Source organism: Meleagris gallopavo, chromosome Z, assembly GCF_000146605.3.
Source record: "Meleagris gallopavo isolate NT-WF06-2002-E0010 breed Aviagen turkey brand Nicholas breeding stock chromosome Z, Turkey_5.1, whole genome shotgun sequence".
NCBI lineage: Eukaryota > Metazoa > Chordata > Aves > Galliformes > Phasianidae > Meleagris > Meleagris gallopavo.
In genome coordinates this window covers 6,384,107-6,403,425 of record NC_015041.2, presented here as the reverse complement: position 1 = coordinate 6,403,425, position 19,319 = coordinate 6,384,107, and the positions used below count along the sequence as shown (strand labels likewise).

The 19,319-nt window shown below is 41.5% G+C and overlaps 1 protein-coding gene across 5 annotated transcripts in view; it reads left to right on the top strand.

The window, feature by feature from the left end:
• UBAP2 (ubiquitin associated protein 2) overlaps window positions 1–19,319 on the top strand; it is a 583,216-nt gene that overhangs the window by 550,037 nt on the left and 13,860 nt on the right. The gene's annotated exons all lie outside the window — the stretch shown is intronic.

Here is a 19,319-nt window from a genome sequence, read left to right as displayed (position 1 = left end):
CATAGCAAAGCCCAAAACCATCTCCTGGCACAATTCAACCTGCCTGAAGCCCCTCCACCAGCCTCAGATGGGATCTCCAGAGAAGCACTCCTCATCTTCTGCCCCAAAGCTGTGATTGGGAACACAAGAAATAAACCCCCAGCAAGTCACACATGGAACAAGCCTGAACCTCTGCTCAAGTTCTGCCATTTCAGGTTGGATATCGGGAAAAATCTATTCTCACAAAAAATGTGGAGGCACCAGCACAGGCTGCCCAGAGTGATGACATGGAGATGTGTCACTGATGAATATGGTCAGTGAGCATGGTGGGGATGGGTTGATGGCTGGACTAGATGATCTGAATGGTCTTTTCCAACCTTGATGATTCTATGATTGAGTGATTCAGTTCTGAGCCACCTACCCCAGAAACAGTCGCTGATCCTGTTCATAGAACAGATTATGGGAAGTTTTATTATTTTTTTTAAACAAAGTTCCAGAAACATTAAAAAAATTCATTTTGAGTGGTCAGGCTGGAGGGGCTCTGAGCACCTGACAGCTATGGGTGTCCCCACTCACTGCAGAGGAATTGGAACAGATGGTCTTTAAGGGTCCCTTCCAACTCAAAAGATTCTATGACTCTACCTAAGTAGTTTTGCAGTTTTACTCAGACTGGCATATGCTTGTGCACAGTAAGCCAAATTTTATTAAGCCAAAGTGCCAGGTAGCCAAGTGCAGAACTTGCTGATAAAAGTTCAATGGCTCACACAGCTAACACGCTGCACTCTTCTCATGCTACTGAATGCACATGGGTATGTTACAGCAGTATCAAGCCATTACACCACAAGAATTTGCCCTGACATATTCACTGCCAAATGATTCACATCTTCTTAAACAATCCTAGCCCATGGTTTAAGGTCAGTTACGTGCATGGCACTGCTCCAAGAAGAGCAGGCAAGTGCCTGTTATCACTGTAAAAGCAAGCAAGTGCTGCAGCAAGGTAGCTGGAATGTGCTGCCCAGGACTGGAGCGGAGCAAAGATTTACAAAGGGCAGGGCAGGTTTAGTTCAGCTCAAGTGCTTGCATATCATAGGTGCAGACTTCTTCAGACCACTGGGGCTTTCCCATGCCCACTCCTGTGCTTACATGCAGTTTCGTGAGATCTAAGACATGGAATAGCCCAAGGACTGAAATTAAAAACACAAAAGACTACAAAGCTCAGGATGGAGCTAGCTAGAAGAACTCTTGGCAGGCGCTGTACGGTCTTACATACAGGTATAGTTTCTAATTGACTAAGAAAAGACCTCACTCGTAGCATGTCAGCCTTGTCATGTTCACAACCCACATACATGGCTGGATGCTAAGGAAGAAGACCTCATTCCAGCCAGTACAGACCCTCTGCTCTCATGTCATCTAAACCTGAGAGTTTCACCTCAGGAAGACTACTGAAAAAGCCAAGTCAAAGCAGCATTTATGGTCTCTGTGCATGGCAGAATCATGCTTTTAGACACTGGAAGATGGCTTCCAGTTTCTAAATCCTGTTCTGCAGTCACAACTCTGCAATAGGAGATGGCTACTGTACTGCCTGCATAGCAATCATCACAGAATTAATGAAAGCTGATGTTTTGCTATGGGAAGAATGCCTCAAGCTCCAAAAAATGCTCCAGAAAACTTCTATCTTTCTGCAGAGGCAGCTGAGACACCAGCTTGCCTGTAATCAATCCTGTTTAGAGAAATGGTAGGGCCACTCTATGAGATGTATCTAGCTAACCTGCGTGTTTGGCACACTCAGAAGCAGTACTGAAACACAAAGCAAATGAAGCCTCTGTACAAAGCTCAGTTTCAGAGCCACAAGCTATTGGAGTAGGAAACTCCACATTACAAGCAGGGATTTTTTCCTAATAAGTGCCACTTTCAAATCCCCATGCTGAGATCATTCAGAAGATGAAAAGTGAAACAGCTGTTTTTCCAGAGCATTACAAACAAGTTCCAGAGAATTATTCTGCATCTCTTCTGTAAGAGAAAATCCCATAAAATTACGTAACACTACTCTGTACTCACCAAATGCTATTTGAGTTTCTGATGGGCTAAGCTAGCCAAGAATTTCCAAGACAAACTGCAAGACTGCTTGCAAAGATAAAGGAACAGCCTCAATTACAAGTCATTTTTTTTCCACTGCAAGCCCAATTCTAAGTGTATTAAGAGGGGGGAAAAAAAAAAGAGACTAATTAGGCAATAACTTCGTTTATGAAACTAAGCAATAGCTCATGAGGTTTCTTCCTACAGTTTCAAGCTGAGCTCTCAAAACTGCTTCCTGTTCCCAGCAAGCTCAGCCAGGACTGGACTGCTACATACTGAAAGTAGCAGAGCTGCAGGGGAGCTCTTTGTCAGCCTGCCTGCATCCAGACAAATGAACCTAGTACTCAAGATTTAACTCATCTCCATCCGCAGGCACCCCCATAAGTTTCCAGCCACCACTGCATTTACCATGTGTTTGACTCCTACAGACATAATCCTATTTCAGCGTCCTGATTTCAGCTGCCTTCTTACCCTGGCTCCTTAACACCACAGGAAGCACCTGACAGAAGCAAGGTCACTCATCCATTCCTCCTTCCCCAGTTTATAACTTGTCATACTTACAGGCCCGAGAAAGAAAGGCATAGTCTCACCAAATGCTATGTCACACAGACCAGACTAGCAGAAGATTCAGACCTCTGCAGGCATCTACTGCTACTGCATGAGCTTCAACCTCCAAATCACTCCACAAAGCATTTTAAGATTATTGTTGGCAGCATCCTCACTTCTGCTGTTTCCTATTTTACTGTCTTGCTCATTGGCATTGTCAGTGGTGATCACACTTCAGATTTGTTTAAGTTTTCTTCAGACTCCATACTTGGTAAGGCACAGCCATAGTGAAATCTACATATGTAGGAAAATTAAAATCCTACTAGATATCCAAGTCATCAGACTGAAAATGCAAACCCAGTGTTTCTACCAGCTTCTGAAGCCCTGATTCAGTCACTATGAATAACTACTGCAGTGACTTTGAGTTTCCAGAGGTCCTGCCACATAACTGAACCAACACTTACATATTAATACCATCACCCTCTTGGTGGGAACACTAATGGAAGCAGGACTAACTCCTAACTTAGCTGTTCAGAAATCCAGTATTTATTGCCAGCTGTCTATGACATTTTGTTGTCTGACACTGTTTTCATATACTTCCCTCATGCTGAGAAAACCTATGCTGCATTTTCAGGCAGTGAGGGCAGGAACAGTGAATCCATCCTATCTGTCCTCTGCAGAAAGGCAAGGGGGGGGAGAGTTAGGGAAGCACCCATTTCCTGGAAAGCCACCAGCATCACAACAACTGACCTGATTTGGTGATATCAGGAAAGCCAGAAGCTTTTAACTGTGGCCAATGGAAACTGCAGCTTTTTGACGTTTCTGACAGTGCCAGTTAAAGTAATTTCTCTTTTGTAACATGATCAGCTCAACACAAGCCCTATGAAGATGCCACACAAGTTAAACTGAGCATCTTCTGAAAACTGTAGTTGAGATACAAAGGAAGCGTTTGAATTTTTAAAAGATTTTGTGCATTCCTGCCAATACAGTGCTACCTGCACCATGCATTTAACACAGAGAGAGCCAACAACAGCAGGAACTACAAGACCACCATGGGGTTTAGTGTTAATATGTAATCCCACAAAATGCCCTTTATTGCTTATAGCACATCCAGCATTTATACAATTCATCTAGTGGATTTTCCTCTTCCACATTAAGCCTGGATTATGGCATGCAGTATTAAACACCATGTGTTGGAAAACACATTTAGCAGAGGTCAGCAGCCTGTTCTGCACACCAGTGAGGTTTAAAGCACCCTGATGTCCTTCAGCTTCAGAACCAGAAAAGCAGCACTAAGGCTAGGCACACTGTAATGGCTCAATATTAATTTAATAACTTTTTCCAGTAAAGGTCAATTACTGGAAAAGGTAACAAGGAATGTAAGAACAATGTTGCTATTTCAGCTCCAGATATTATGACCTAGGACCCAAGCACTTCATTGTAGTAGAACTGGGGACAACCCTAGTGAATAACCTGGTCTGTATCCTGGGTCTGTTCAGGGAAAAGAAGACTGAAAGGGGATCTGGTAAATGCTTATAAACATGTAAAGGGAGGAGTGGGGCAAATGAGTGAGGCCAGGCTCTTCTTGGCAGTGTGTAGCGATAGGACAAGGAGCAATGGCATAAAACTTGAACATAGGAAGTTCTGTACCAACATGCGAAAGAATTTCTTTACAGTAAGAGTGACAGAGCACAGGAACAGGTTGCCCAGAGAGGTTGTGGAGTCTCCTTCAGTGAAGATATTCAAGACCTGTCTGGACGCCTACTTGTGTGATCTATTGCAGGAACACTGCTTTAGCATGGATGTTGGACTTGATCTCTTTAAGTCCCTTCCAAGCCTTGCAATTCAGTGATTCTGTGCATTCTGGCATCACTTTCCAGCAGCACCAGATCATCGTATTGACATTGATTATGCTTTTAGGGTAGTAGGATCACATCTCCACCATCTAAAGAACCTGAAGATGCAGGAGTCCATGGGACTCAATGAGATCCATCTGCGGGTTCTGAGGGAACTGGCAGATGAAGTTGCCAAGCCACTGTCCATCATATTTGAAAGCTCATGGAAGCCTGGTGAAGTTCCCACTGATTGGAAAAGGAGAATATTAGCCCCCGTTTTTGAGAAGGAAAAAGAAGATCCAGGGAACTACAGGCCAGTCAGTCTTCCCTCTGTGTCTAGCAAGGTGATAGAGCAGATCCTCCTGAAGGCTCTACTAAAGCACATGGGAAATAAAGATGAGGTGATCATCTCAGTGATAACCAACACAGCTTCACCAAGGGCAACTCGTGCTGACAAACTTGGTGGCCTTTTATGATGGAGTTACACCATCAGTGAATAAAGAAAGAGCAATGATGTCGTCTACATGGACCTCACTTACAGGGACAAGCCGATAGAGTGCTCTTCAGCCTGGATAAGAGAAGGCTCTGGGTGGACCTTATAGCAGCCTTCCAGTACCTGAAGGGTCTACAAGAAAGCCAGGGAAGGGTTTTTAATAAGGTATGTAGTGACACGATGAGGAGAAATTGTTTTTACCTGGAAGAGGGTAGATTCAGACTAGGTATTAGGAAGAAATTCTTTACTGTGTGGGTGGTGAGACACTGAAACAGGTTGCCCAGCAAGGCTGCGGATGTGCTGTCCCTGGAGGCACTCAAGGGCCAGGCTGGATGGGAGGTGTTCCTGCCCATTGCAGGGTGTTGGAATTATTATTATTATATAATTATTATATGATATTAAAGGTCCCTTCCAACCCAAACCATTCTATGATTCTATGATTCTAGTCCACGTTAGAAGGTCGGGAGAATTATGCCTGTCAAGTTCAGAAAAGTCCCTTGTTGCTGCAATGGCCATATGAACAGTATTAAATGCTTTATATTCTGTATCACCTGATCATGAAGACTTGAATGTGAAGTGAACTAGAACTCAAAAAAGACACTAAGTTCAACAAAGTTAAAAAAAGAAATAGAGCAACAAGTGGGAAAGCCAAAGATGACTCAAAACGTGAGGTTAACTAACAAAATCAGAAACTGGTTTGACAGGCAGAGGAGTTCATTCTTGCTCCAACTAAGTCATATCTTACATATATGTCCTAATGCAATTACCTGGGGCAATAGCAAACATTTTCAAGGGAAGGCTACTCAAGCATAGAACAGATTTCTTTTTAGCAAAACTTCTTTTTAAAAAAGCTGGGACAGCTAAGTCACACAACCTACACCAAAGCAGCAAATCTGTGATATGACCATCTTGAATTCCGTGTTAATCTGTAGCTTTTTCTGAAATCACAGGACTAACAATTGACATGAACCTGTGGCTGAACTGAATGGTTCTGGATTGGGGAACATGCTGCAGCCCTGTTCAGCTGGGCTGCAGCCCTGTTCAGCTGGACTGCATCCAGGCTCCTGTGATCTCATACATTCACACTCTGCTGTCTGGAGCATCTCAAGGGATTTGAGTAAATAAAACTGCTCTAAACAATGAAGTCAGTCAGAACAAGCAGTGCCTGGAAAACAGATCTTCTAACATTACTCAGAAGAAACAGAAGGGGTTTTGTTTTGTTTTTTTAAATATTGTTGCTGTTTGATATCCTAGAAAAAGTCTGTAGATTTTAGTCTTACTGTGATAACTGTCCATGACAGCTGCTGTTCATTGAGAGACTGAGTTAGCCTGCACAAGTCAGCTGCATTTAGGATCACAAGCAGTTTAGCAGTTAAGAGAATACATTTCCTTTCTGCAGTGAATTTTACTGCAGGGATATTCCATAATATTGTCCAGCTAATTGAGACAGCCACTTTGGCTCCTGTTAAAAATGCTCCTTGTCAGTGCTCCTCACGCTAGGAACATCCAGCTGAAGATAGGGCAGCTGCAAGCACTTGCATTTTGGAAAGTTTACTGCAGAGAGACTGGGACAAGCTGGAAACTGAATAACGACTGCCCTTGGCATCAGGCCACCTGCATACTTCTGGGGATGTTTCATATCCCATCACAATGCTGAGCACGGCCTCACCAGCCAGTGCCCACTGCTAGCTGCTCGGGGTTCAAACCTGCAATGCCTGAGCTCTGATGCAAAGAGGTTTTTCCTGCCTCAGCACTATGCCCTAGGCTGCAAGAGAGGTAGCATCCAGCAGGAGTTACTGAATTGGAAATGGAGAAACAAAAATTTCCAACCTGTCCATTTTCCACTTGGCTTTTACATTTGTCTGCTGGCTCATCACAAAAGAGGCAGCTACCAGCAGCTATATAAGACAAAAAACAAACCGAATGACTCGGTCCTCTTCTGTACTGCAAGCTGCAGGCCCAACAGCTCTGCTAAACTTCACCCACGTAGCCCAGTGATAAAGCGATTTCATATTCGCACATGAAAAAGCAGATGCCAGCTGAGGTTTACTGGGAATTTTCATGAAATATCACTAGATTCTGCTTCTAGTTCAGTCTTGCTCCAGAATTGGATCTGATTAAGAGCAGAATGAATGGAAAGATCAAATTTTGTCAGATTAGACGTGAGAGGACTTTTATGATTCCTGAAGTCCTCACGTTGAGACTGAGTTCTTGGGACTGATGATTTCCAGTTTCCCTGTAGTCTATACACAAGCTGTATCACACAAAGTCAGGCTCACTTGGAGTGTGTTCTGCAGAGAGGTGGGTCTCTGTGACTATTTTTCAAGCAGAAACAACTGACTCACTTCTTGTTTATATCTGTACAAAAATACTGGCTTCCTTGTTTGGACAGAATAGAAAGAATAACTCCTATATGTGAAACCGTGGGTCTCCTTGTACTGTCTAGGTCTTACTGAAGGAGCTGAAGATACCCAGCAATGCTGCACCTAAAGCTTCCATCTCCACTTGGGTCTCTGCTTTAAAGGAGGAGCTAGCACACAAAGCAGTCCTACTGTCAGGTACACCATTGGATGCCTGACCTGGTATAGTTATGGTACTAAGCACAGTTGTTTTAAAAATTGCTTGTGTCCATTTCTGAGAGGAAAAAAAAAATATTCTAACTCTGTTTCAAAAAATAATCAAGATTTGTGAATATCTGAAATTGCTTATTCAAAGGTTTGTGTTGCATTACTGGCATCTCTGGCAGCATGTGTGCAAGCCCCCCAGTTAAGCGCGTATGTCCAGAGCATCAGCCTCCACTTGCCAGTCCTCAGGGTCCAGCAGAACATCTCATTAGGAGCTGCATTAGCCTACAGCATATACAATATTCCATTCAATCTCAAATTTTAAACTTCCGTGATCTGGTAAGTAAATTCTTGTAAGCAGATTTACATAGATACACGCCATGCATATATGGAATGGTTGAACAGCAGACATTAGGATGTACTTGAGAATTATCCTGGTCACTTCTATAGATCAGTCTGCACAAATTCAAGTGATCAGGAGCAAAAGAGTTTCACAACCTTTTGTATCAGGTGTGACAGAGTTCCTATGAATTCCACTGTTCACTCCAGTAGTTTGCACATTCACTAAAATGCAGTAGATTATCCTATTTTTCAGTGAGGTAAACTATGCAGTTTGCATCTGCTGAGCAAAAAGATGATGTCCAAACTAGCTTCATAAATAAACACCATTTGCTTCAGCCTGTTCAACTATTTTTAGAGAATTCTCAAACAAATACCAGCCTAACCATTCATGAGTCAGTCAGTGACTAATTGCCTTGATTCTCTTCATATGCAATCCAGGCTGTATGCAAGAGGAAAGCATTCCTCAAAGGAAACCAATCACATGTTCTGCTAAAAACTCAGGGCAGGCCTTGATGCAGTAACCTCTTTCATAAGCAGCAAGGGGAAAGGAATATTTATAGCATTGCAAGTGTAAACCAAAGCACACAGTGCTGCAGTGTTACACAACTTCGCGTTTCTCATCACAGCCAGCAGCAGTTCTTCTCAAGAGATTTCTCAAGCTTGCATACCAGCTTTTATTTAAACAAGACATATAGGTATCTAGCAACTGAATTGCAGCACTCAGGAAGTGCAGTCTCTAAGAAACTTACCTAAGCTGGTTGACACACAGAAGCCAACTAAGCACTGGGCAGCCACACTGCCGACCTTTCAGCCACTGCATTACCAGCAGTGAGCTGTTCTTAGCCAGTCACAAGCAGAGGCAGATCACACATAGCAACAGAAGCAAACACATCTGCAGGGCTCTACCACTTGCAACCTAGAGAGATAAATACAGCAGCATTGTCTCCTAGAGTAGAGACAAGGACTGGATTCATGCAGCCTTATAATCCTGCACCAATACAACTGTATGCTGCAGCTGTCTGTAGAATGTCCCTAGTTTTCTATGAGCACGCAAACTTTGACACATCATGCAAAATGCCACCCTGCTGAGCGTCCCCTAGCTGGCTGCAGAAAATAGCATCAAATCATGACGTATTCACTGTTGAGAAGCTTGCATTTGAGCATTTTTTCACATTATTGCATAACAATGTGCCTCTCAGCTCCATTATCATAGGTATTCAGAGATATCAAGTTTAAGTTTAAGCCAAAATAAGTCCTTCAGCTGATACATACCCATCCTCATGCCTCAGGCTATTGTTTCTACGGTAACAGGGTGTTTTTTTTTTTTTTCCCCCCTTAGTGGTGAGTCAAATTAAAAAAGCATTAAGTACTGTGTCACTCTCTACCTCTTTTCACCCCTGCCATGTGTTTTAGATGATTTGAAGCTCACAGGGTAGTACAGACCTTATGTTTGCAGCACAGCCCTGTCATCTCCCTGTTGTAGCGACCATGGACCATTTGAAATTTTATTACCAGTGGCTAGAGAAAAAACATCTACAAAATGGTTGTTCTTGATCATCACTAGTACATGGATGATTAATAAGACATCTTTCGGGCCAGATGAGAGAAAATACAACACAGAATTGAGAGTTAGCATTCATACTCTTGCCTGTGTTCCAACAAATTTCTGTGTAAATGGCTAACATGACATCTAGATAAAGCCAGAATTTGCAGTTTCCTGAAATACCTCCTGAAAGCGCGGGCAAAAGATTGAAAAGCAGGTTGATTCCTCTGCAGTGCAGCACAGTTACCAAGGTAACCTTTGCCCCTCTGATTAAAGTAAAGACAGGATGATAAAAGCTGAGTTCTGTACATGAACAAATATTCTTGAAATTAAAATCATACGTAATTAATTTAAATCATTTATATTAAATTTGAAGGCATAGCCGGTAAGATTAACAGCCAGGAAGAACCAGTGCAGACTACTGCAGGTCAAGCAGCCCTCAAGGTCAAACCAGAACTGTTCAGTGAGGCATGTGTAAGATGAGAACATGCAGGTTTGCTGAGTGTATGAACAGAGAAAGTTGGACCTTGCCTGATCACCAGAGGAATCCTGAGCAATTGCAAGAGTGATACACTAGTGCCTACCTGTAAGCGGAAAGGAAAGAGGAGGAAATTAAACTTAAATAAGTTTGTTTCTGTATTTAAACATATGTCACAGATAATACACGATTCAAAATGGCAAGTCTGACTTAGCTTTGGATGAAACTTGAGTGACAGATAAGCAATCATACAGAAGTGTCGTATCAGGAAGAAGGGTAGATTATCACAGATTGATAGTGTGCATTTAGTGAGGAATGTGACTGAAGAAACAATTTCAAATACTACAGTGGAAAAAGATGCAGCAAAAATCTAACAGAGTAATCCACATGGAGCAGCAAGATTCAACAGCAGAGGTAGATTCAAAGAGAACTCAACAAGAGATGCTACAGCTATGTCTATGGAGATGTGTAGCAACAGCTCATGCCTAAAGAAAATGATTTTTCAAGAACTTAGAGCAAGTTCTACATTGTGAGATATTGCTTTCTATCTAGAGTTCTCTGGGGAATCTTGCAAGATCTACTTTTCAATTTCAGCTTTTCTTTTTAAGGCATTGGAGTTTAAGAGCACTAACTGAATGCTGGTGAAACAAATAGCAAGAGCCAGCCTTCCCATAAGTCCTCCCATACATGACAGAAACCACGTAGCATGTTCCTATTTCTAAGGCTCCGCGGAAACAACTCACGCTGTTTTCCTGCAAAGATTCGTCTAAACTCTCCTCTGTTGCTTAAAAAAGTGGTATGATGAGCACACACAAGTATCTGTGACTACAGATCGCTGCCACTTACTCCACAAGCACACAGAGTCTCCAATATGTGCTCCAGCATCCTACAGTGCTCAAAATGTAGCATCTGCATGGTCCATTTGGGAATAAACACCTCTTATATTTCATTCTGAGAAAAACTGTATCTGCACATCTATAAAGCCTAAAACTCAAGCAAAGGACTTGCTGGCTTTTATATGGACTAAGCTGAGGCTATCAAAACCCAGGAATGCATGAGAACAGAAGATTCATCCTGATTTGTATGCTCACTGTGAACACTCAATGACATTCTTCTCGGTCTTGTAAGATTAATTTTTGAAAATTTGGTCCTAATGTTGTTCAGATGCTTGACCAAGTCTGCATCTTGGCTTGATGGTACCTGTAAAATGTAAAATGTAAAATGCCTAGATCCTACCAAGTTGCAATGCAGTAACAATCAGATTGCAGCAGAAGCTGGCAATGTTTTGTGAACATATGCATATATATCACTATCAGGGGAATCCCACCCTCAACACACACCTGAACTCTGAACTAATCATAACCTTATCTATGCCAGGATAAAGTATGCTGATGTTGAATGAAAATGATTTGACCACACTCAACATCACAAACATTTTTGTGCTTAGGTTTTTTTCTAGTTAATGGTAAGCAACTCTGTAAGTTTCCACTCAGCACCATTTTAAAGTTCACCAGTTGTTAATGGTCAGTAATTATTTCTAACCAATGATTCCTATTCAACTACCCCATCAAAAGGATGAGCTATTGTTTTTAATAAAAATTAGTTCACTGCTTGTAAAAAGGTGTTAGGCTGTCAAACACCTGCATCCAACTTAAAACACAAGCTGCTTCCCCTCAGACAAACAAATCCAAAGCATGACTTGGAGGAGCCTCTAGTGGTGATAAAGCAGATGTGATTATGAATTAACAGATACTCAAGTATAAGTGAACAACCTTGCAGGTACTCATGCTAGCCTTCGGACGCACTGCTTCTAGTCAGACTGCCAGCAACTGGAAGCCACAGAAACAACTGGTACCCAGTAAGCTGACTTAAATGGTGCTCTGCCTACAAATTTTACATTGCCTTGACTCAATAAAGAGGACTTTTGTCCTCCTCAGACTGCAGATCGCATTTAAAATATAAACTGAGCAAAGAAATCCAAAGTTTGCCAGCACATGAAGCAGTGATTATATCTGATTTATACAAGTCACATACTGAGAGGCTGAACAACATTTTTAATTAAACTGTGACTATGCACACAGAAAGTAAGGATGTTCAAGGTATGCACTGCAGAAACAAATCCTTGGAACAACTTTACACAGACAGTATGCTCCATATGTGCCAACACTGAAGAACGCTTTGCTGCTGGAAGATGACTTTTCCAAAGCTTGCATTCTATTTGACAGTGTCAACTGTTAAGTGCTCCTGTTTGCACAGTTTTGGCAAGCCCAAGAACACAAAGAAGCTACACAATTTCTCAGAGTTTGAAATCTGAGTATGAATTAGCCATACCAGCGTTCTGCATGGCAAAAACTGGAAAACTGACTTTATTCCTTCAGGGAGCTCAGAAACACCGTACTTTTTGATAAATACTAATTGCAACATCATAATGCTTTCTTCAGCATAGCAAAAAAGCCAAATCCAAAATGTGGGAATGGAATGTTGTTTCTGCATTTGATATTAAGAAGAGCAATTGGTTTGAAGAAGTAGAACATAATACATTTGTATTCTGTAACTTATCCTTAGAAATAGTTGATCTAAGAAGTAAAATACTATATATGTTAGCGGCACGTTTTACAAACATTAATACTGAATTACGTGATTAATTCTTTCCTGCAAAACTGCAATAGTTGTTAAATGTTCCAAACAATGCGAGGATAGTGTGTTAGGGATTAGAAAACATACTGTAGAGTTGTTCTGTTAGGATAAGAAACTCCCAGCAAACGAAGAACAGATTTAGCAAACATCAAAGAAGCCAGGGCCTCTACACAAGGCCGCACTGTCTCACCCCGTGAGAAGGTTGGGATGTGACAGGCAGGCACCAAGATACTCCCCTCTCTTTCTCCCAAGCTTATCTTTGTGGAAAGAAGGACAAGCAGATATCCTCAAAATAATGAGCAGGTGTGGAATAAGTTAATTAATTAACTACAGATTTACGCTTATGCAGCAAAAATTTATATTGTCCAGTATTTACATGTTTAGTGAAGTGTCGAGAAGATTGTGAACCTGCAGTACTCAGCCAATGAGGAACTCAGCCAATTGGGGAGAAAGAGATAAGCATCGGGGAACAGGAATAAAAGATGTAACTCTGTTTTCTGATGCCCTCCTGCTTGCAGGAGGCCCGCCACTGCAATTGCGAATAAAATCTGCTTTATCAGAGATACCGTCCTAGAAAATTATTTGGATATTTCCAACAAAAATAATTTGGGGATCTGCTTGCACCTGTGTAATAGAAACCATTTGGTTTCTACTTCCTAGTCCTTAAAGAACTGGAGGACTTAAAGGGACATGTGGCTCCAGGCACTGAACAAAACAGCTGACTTCTGTTAAAAAGTTTGGATGCTGCAAATGTTAATCCAGCACTTTCCAATAGCAACTACAGACTAGATACTGTTCAAGCATTTTGGAGAGGTTTGTTTTTTAGCCTCTGGAAGAATTATCTCACAACAAACCAAAGATCTCTATCTTCTCATGACTGCACTTGATACACAAAAATTTCACACATACAAAAACTGAAGTTGAATTATCTTTCAAATACTATCAGAAAGTATACCATTACATGCAGACTGAATGAAAAGCCAACTATACATGATCAGTATGTTTACAGCAACTGCCACTTGATAAGACCTGCTTTACAAGACCTGGATATACTACAACAGAAAGTATAGCTCTTAAGGCATTCTCTGCTTAATAAATAATATATTAAAAAAAGCTAAGTATCATGCATTATTTAAATTATAAATATAGTAAACCTTGCTGCTGTGTTAGATCTCTGGATGAAAATTACACTCCAAACTGACTGGAAGCCAAACACAATTTTTTTCCTCCCTAAGTAGTCTGCAAATCTATAGTTCCAGTTAGTCACAACTATGCTCTTGTATGGCATTTATTTCCTGAAAAAAATCAGAATAATTTATATGCTGCTGTGGAGTAAAGATGCAACGACATGCATTTAGAGCAGATTTGGAGGGAAATCAACATGCTGCTTACTGGGATGGGAGAACTAGTAGTTGTCAACTGCTTTCCTGCAGCTCCATTTACTCCGTGCTTCACTTAGTTGTGTTTCTGTACAAGAGCAGCCATGTGCTGGAAATTTTAGAGTAGGAAGAGTGCTATGATATACGTATGGTTCTGGTTTGAGAAAGTATTTAGCCACTGGTTCTACAAGGACTGATTATGGAACATAATCAGCTCACCAAATCATCGTGGATTATGCACCATCACATTGCAAAGAGCTCAGAGTAATAACAAGTGTTGGAAATACCTGCGCTACTGTGCTACCTGCAGCAGCAGCATGGGGGGGACAGTTGCAGGAACTGACCTAAACGTTTCCCAAGGAAAAAAAAAACCACCTAGAATCACTCTTGTTCCCACTCTTGGGAATTCAGCATTGAATATAACCAAAGCTCAGTCTCTCCTACACCACCCTGTCCCAGTTTTTCAGCTAAGCAAAATGGTTTCCATCAGAGATAGTGATGGCAGTAACCTTTGCTGGCAGTCAGTGCTGAGTATCAGACCCGAGAGTCTCTCTTCCTTCACCAGAAGGCATATGCCTGTCATGGATCAGCAATCTGCTTCCATATCCCTCCCACCCAAAATGGCCCTGCAAAATAAAGATGCTGCGTCTCCTAGAAACAGTCCTGGTGATGCCTACAAGATACACCAAGGCAGCATTTCATATGATCAGCGCAAAATACGCCTTCGTGCACACTGCAGGGAAGAATCAGGAAACAGTGATCCTGGCTGTGCCACCAGGCTCATTTTCTGCACTAGGCATGAGAAGAGATAAAACAAGAGCCTGTAAGAACTGCAACATATCTAAGCCTTACTCTCCATCCATGCCTTGCTCAGCATTATGCTCACTTTAGTTCCAGAGCATCCTGCAGTAACTCCTGCTGTTTAACTGTCCCACTAGAAGCCCAACTTCACACCACTGAAAGTCTGAGGACAAAAACCTTGCTTTTTTTTTAAACACCAAATACCCTGAACTCAACAACCCTATCACGCTTTAAAGGACAAAGTGGTTCAACAAAAAAGCATGCAGAAACAGCTGCTTCTTCTCTGAGTGCGCCACATCCATTGATAAATAACATTGCTTGCACTCATTTTAATGCTCACACAAGCATTATCATCTTGAACTTGTTAATTTTGAAAGAAATCATGCTGCTCTTATAAATTGACGTATTTGGTTATAAAAAAAATAACTTCTTGGAAGTCAGAAAGTAAAATGATATTTTCTGGGTTTTTTTAAATGCTACACTTTGGTGCACCTGAAAATACCCAGAGGCATTGATTCTATTTTAATACTATTATCTCCTTACTGCAAGATGCTCTGCAGTAACAGATGAGCTCTCCTCCCCTGCATGGCAATGGTGAAGCAATCACACAGAGATAAGAGAATCCCTTTTAACTCCCACTTTGCACCCACCTATCAGTACACTCATGAATACTCAAATAGGACTGCCTTCAGAGCTTTATAGAAAGCTTAATTATCACCTTTGGCATCAATTAGGTCAGCAGAAGCTGCTGCTTTCTGAAATCTGCTGGAGAGCGAGACAGCTCACTTACCACGGTTATGTGAACTTAGGAGGAAATCAAAGCCATTACTATCACAGGAAGTAGAAGAAGCTGCATATACTGTCGACAACATTCATGACATATACTTTCGTTTCAAGTCAGATTTAGAATTTGATGAAATGGAAGAATCTTTCTCAACAAGGACCTTCTCCCCTTCCAGACAGTGCACCTGCCTTCAGCTACAGATTTCTGGATACTCAGCCACCATATCTTGGCCACACTGATACTTACGGATTTCAAAACATATCAACTCTAGTTCACACAAGGTCAGGGAGCCTTGCACAGGAATGCATAATTGAAGTTACAGCCTAATTATCTTCTTTTGTCGCTCCTCCGTTTTCTGATTTTTGGTTGTATTATGTATGCATTCAAATCAATCTAGGTTTTAGCAGTAGGGTAAGAAATTGTTGTGTTTTTTTTAAACTGTAATTCAGCACACTCAATGCAGTTTCAAATTAGCATACTATGCTTTGAAGTTTGGAAAAGCTGGAGCTCTCCCTCCAATTACCATCACAAATGGCAGGAGATATCCTACACATTCCTATTTGGTAGCTTAGGAGTATCCAAACTTTACTCTAAAGGTTATCATTCCGCATCCACTATGTGAGAAGTTTTAGAGTAGTCTAAAAAAGACCACTTTTCTTCAAGAGACTTCTTCACGTTCTCAACATTTGAAGCAGCCAGGTCAAAGCTTGTCTAAAAGCAAGTGTTGGTATTAAAGTAAGAACAGTACACAAATCACTTGGGTATCAAAAAAGCAGAAGACTTGGCTAGTTATCATCTGTCATGTTAAGAAAGACCACAATCGCACTAATACACATCATTGCAAGGAATGCTTAACCTGCTAACATAATACTAGGAAGTTACACTAAAGTATAGGAGATAGATAACTGTTGGGACTACATTGCCAGTTTTCAACCTCAGGTGCAACAAAACAAGTTATCACATTGATTTTGCTGATGTTTTCAGATATTGTACACTTCAGAGAGCTCTGCAAAGTGAGGCATTAGACAACACTGACAAACCAGTCAGTGAGTCCAACAGCAAAGGGGAACATTTTATCAGCTCATGGGCCCTGCTCTGGTATCCCAGGAAACCAGCTGCAGCTGCTGGGTTCAAGTTGTGTGCTATGGCAAAAATGCCTGCAATTCAGCTCTAATAATCACTATTTCTTCAGCTGCTAAGAAGTGTTTATAAGGCAGAGCAGAATCTGTAGAATCTGCAGCATGAGCTGGCTTGCAATTGCAGAGTACACCTGTAAAGTCAGGGCACTCTAGTCTCAGAAATGTTTCAGCTAGGTCATCAGCTGAACTGCAGCAGGCAGTTATTACATGAGATTTGCAGGGGCGTCAGTATAAAAGCTAGCTCACTTGCACTGAGCAGCCTAACAAAGCATGGGAGCTTGTGATTCCAGGCAACCAGAAGTTAAACGGTCATCTAGCTTGTTAGCTTGGAATAACCTTGTCACCCCTTGTTACTCAAGGAAACTTTCTTATCGTCTTCATTAAACATTTACCCCTTCCCAGGTAGTAAGCAAAAAGCTTCAGGGGGACGGTTTTCCACCTGGTAGTATTTAGCTTGAAATTTCAGTGTCTTAAGAGCTCTGAATTCCACTCATTGAACTGCTGGGTCACTAAATTCTAAAATAGTTTGAATACTGTAGACTAGTCTGAAATCAAAGTAATTTGAAGTATGAAGTATGATCACAGAATTGCTGCCATTGTATGTACACCATTTCAGTCTACCTCTCCGCAGCCTTTAAGAGTTTCCCCTGGATCTCTCTTGTACAGTAACATCAGACTATGCAAACTCCAGAAGCTAGCATTTAGACTTCTGAATCCTTATTACAGGATGTACTCAGAAATACATATGTAGTGCAATATTATTTTCAGTGTGCTGCTACACAGTTCAAGGGGTACTTCACAAGCAGTTATGACATAGTTTTAAAAAAAGACTGAGGGAAAATTCAGATTTACAAACTGAGATTTATTTAACTGAGATATTCAGTGAATTATTCTGCAGCTAATATGAAAGAGATCAGAATCTTGCAATCAAAACATTGCAAAGACCCCAGCTGAGCCTCCACTCACTGGAGAAGGGGCTGCAGATCTGATGCTGAAAGTAGCTGTGCTCACTAATGTCTATCATCGTTTACATGAGGTGACCAAGCCGTATTTGAAGCCTTTCTCCTTTTTTAAAGCTTTTCTATTAACACACTGCTCCTCTTCACCAGTATATGCAACTCAGTGCAAGCATAGCTGCATTACCTTCCAGTAAAAACAGATGAGATAGTAGCAAGAACAGAGCAGTGGACTGAGAAGACATGCAGCTTTGATTTATTGCATAAATCAGTATCAAGAAGGACAACAAACTAAAATATGACAGCAAGACTCAAGTGTCAACTGTTTAGAAGAAAGTGCATATTAGTGCCAAGAACAGATCTGCAGATTTTTTCAAGCTTAGTTTCCGTGCAGTCAGCTTCAGTGTTCTATAGCACGAAGAGCCTGTCAACAGCAAGAAGGCATTTTAAAATAACAGAAAGCGTTGCAGTGAACTCATTAAAGCACTTAGGAAGCTCAAGGCATACCGGATGGTGAACAGAGACAGAAACAAGTTTTAAAAGGACATTAAAGACATGAATCTATTTTCTCAGTTGAAGAGAGAAATTTCAATTCTAAGAAGGTATCACCAAGAGAACATGGTGCACTTTTATTGTCACAGTTATCCAGAAGAAATGATGGCAAAAAGTCTCCGTGCTACTATCTGATAAACGTCTAATGAAATAGGGCCAAAATCTCTTTTGAAATCTGAACCTGTGTAAATTTATTTCTCTTCAGCAAAGACATCCTCCTTCCCCACTTATCTTCGAAGAACATAATGCAACTTCTCAGCACCAAGTTTGCTTGCTTGCTACCTAAGCAAGCATCAATACATGAAAGGAAAAAGAAAAAAGAAAGAAGAAATTGAAGCCTGAGACTAACACAGGACCAGCAGTTATATAGACAGTTGCAGATTTTATTGTAATGGGTAGTCCTGCATCAGATTCTTTTTTTTCTCTTCTTTTTCTAAGCAAGCGCATTGTTGGTTGTTTAGAATGATCCCTTATTGGGAAGAGGCTAACTGAAAATACAGCAAAGTAACTTGAGTGTTTCAATCAGAAGCAAACTATCTGGTACTCAAGGCTGGTTCTTAGCAAGATGGCTGACACAGTTGCCGAGATGTTCTCCATCCTATTTGAAAAATCGTGGCTGTCAGGCAAAGTCTGGAAAAAGGGAAACGTTACTCCCATTTTTAAGAAAGGTAAAAAGGAAGACCCAAGGAATTATAGGCCAGTGAGCCTCACCTCTGGGAAGATCATGGAGCAGATCCTCCTAGAAGCTATGTTAAGGCACATATGAGACAGAGGTGAACTGAGACAGACAACATGGCTTCACCATGGGCAGATCATGCCTGACCAACCTGGCAGCCTTCTGTGATGGAGTGGTGGTGTCGATGGATGGGGGAAAGGCGATGGATGTAATCTACCTGGACTTCTGCAAAGCCCTTGACACAGTCCTTCACCACATCCTTCTCTATAAATTGGAGAGATACAGATTTGAAGGATGGACTGTACGGTGGATTAAGAATTGGCTGGCTGGTCACAGCCAAAGCTTTGCGATCAATGGTTCTGTGTCAGGATGAAGGCCGGTCACAAGCGGTGACCCTCAGGGGTCGGTCTTGAGACTGGTGCTCTTTAACATCTTCATCAATGACACAGATGATGGCTCCGAGTGCACCCTCAGCAAGTTTGCAGAAGACGCCAAGCTGAGCGGTGCAGTCAATACATTGGAAGGAAGGGAAGCCATCC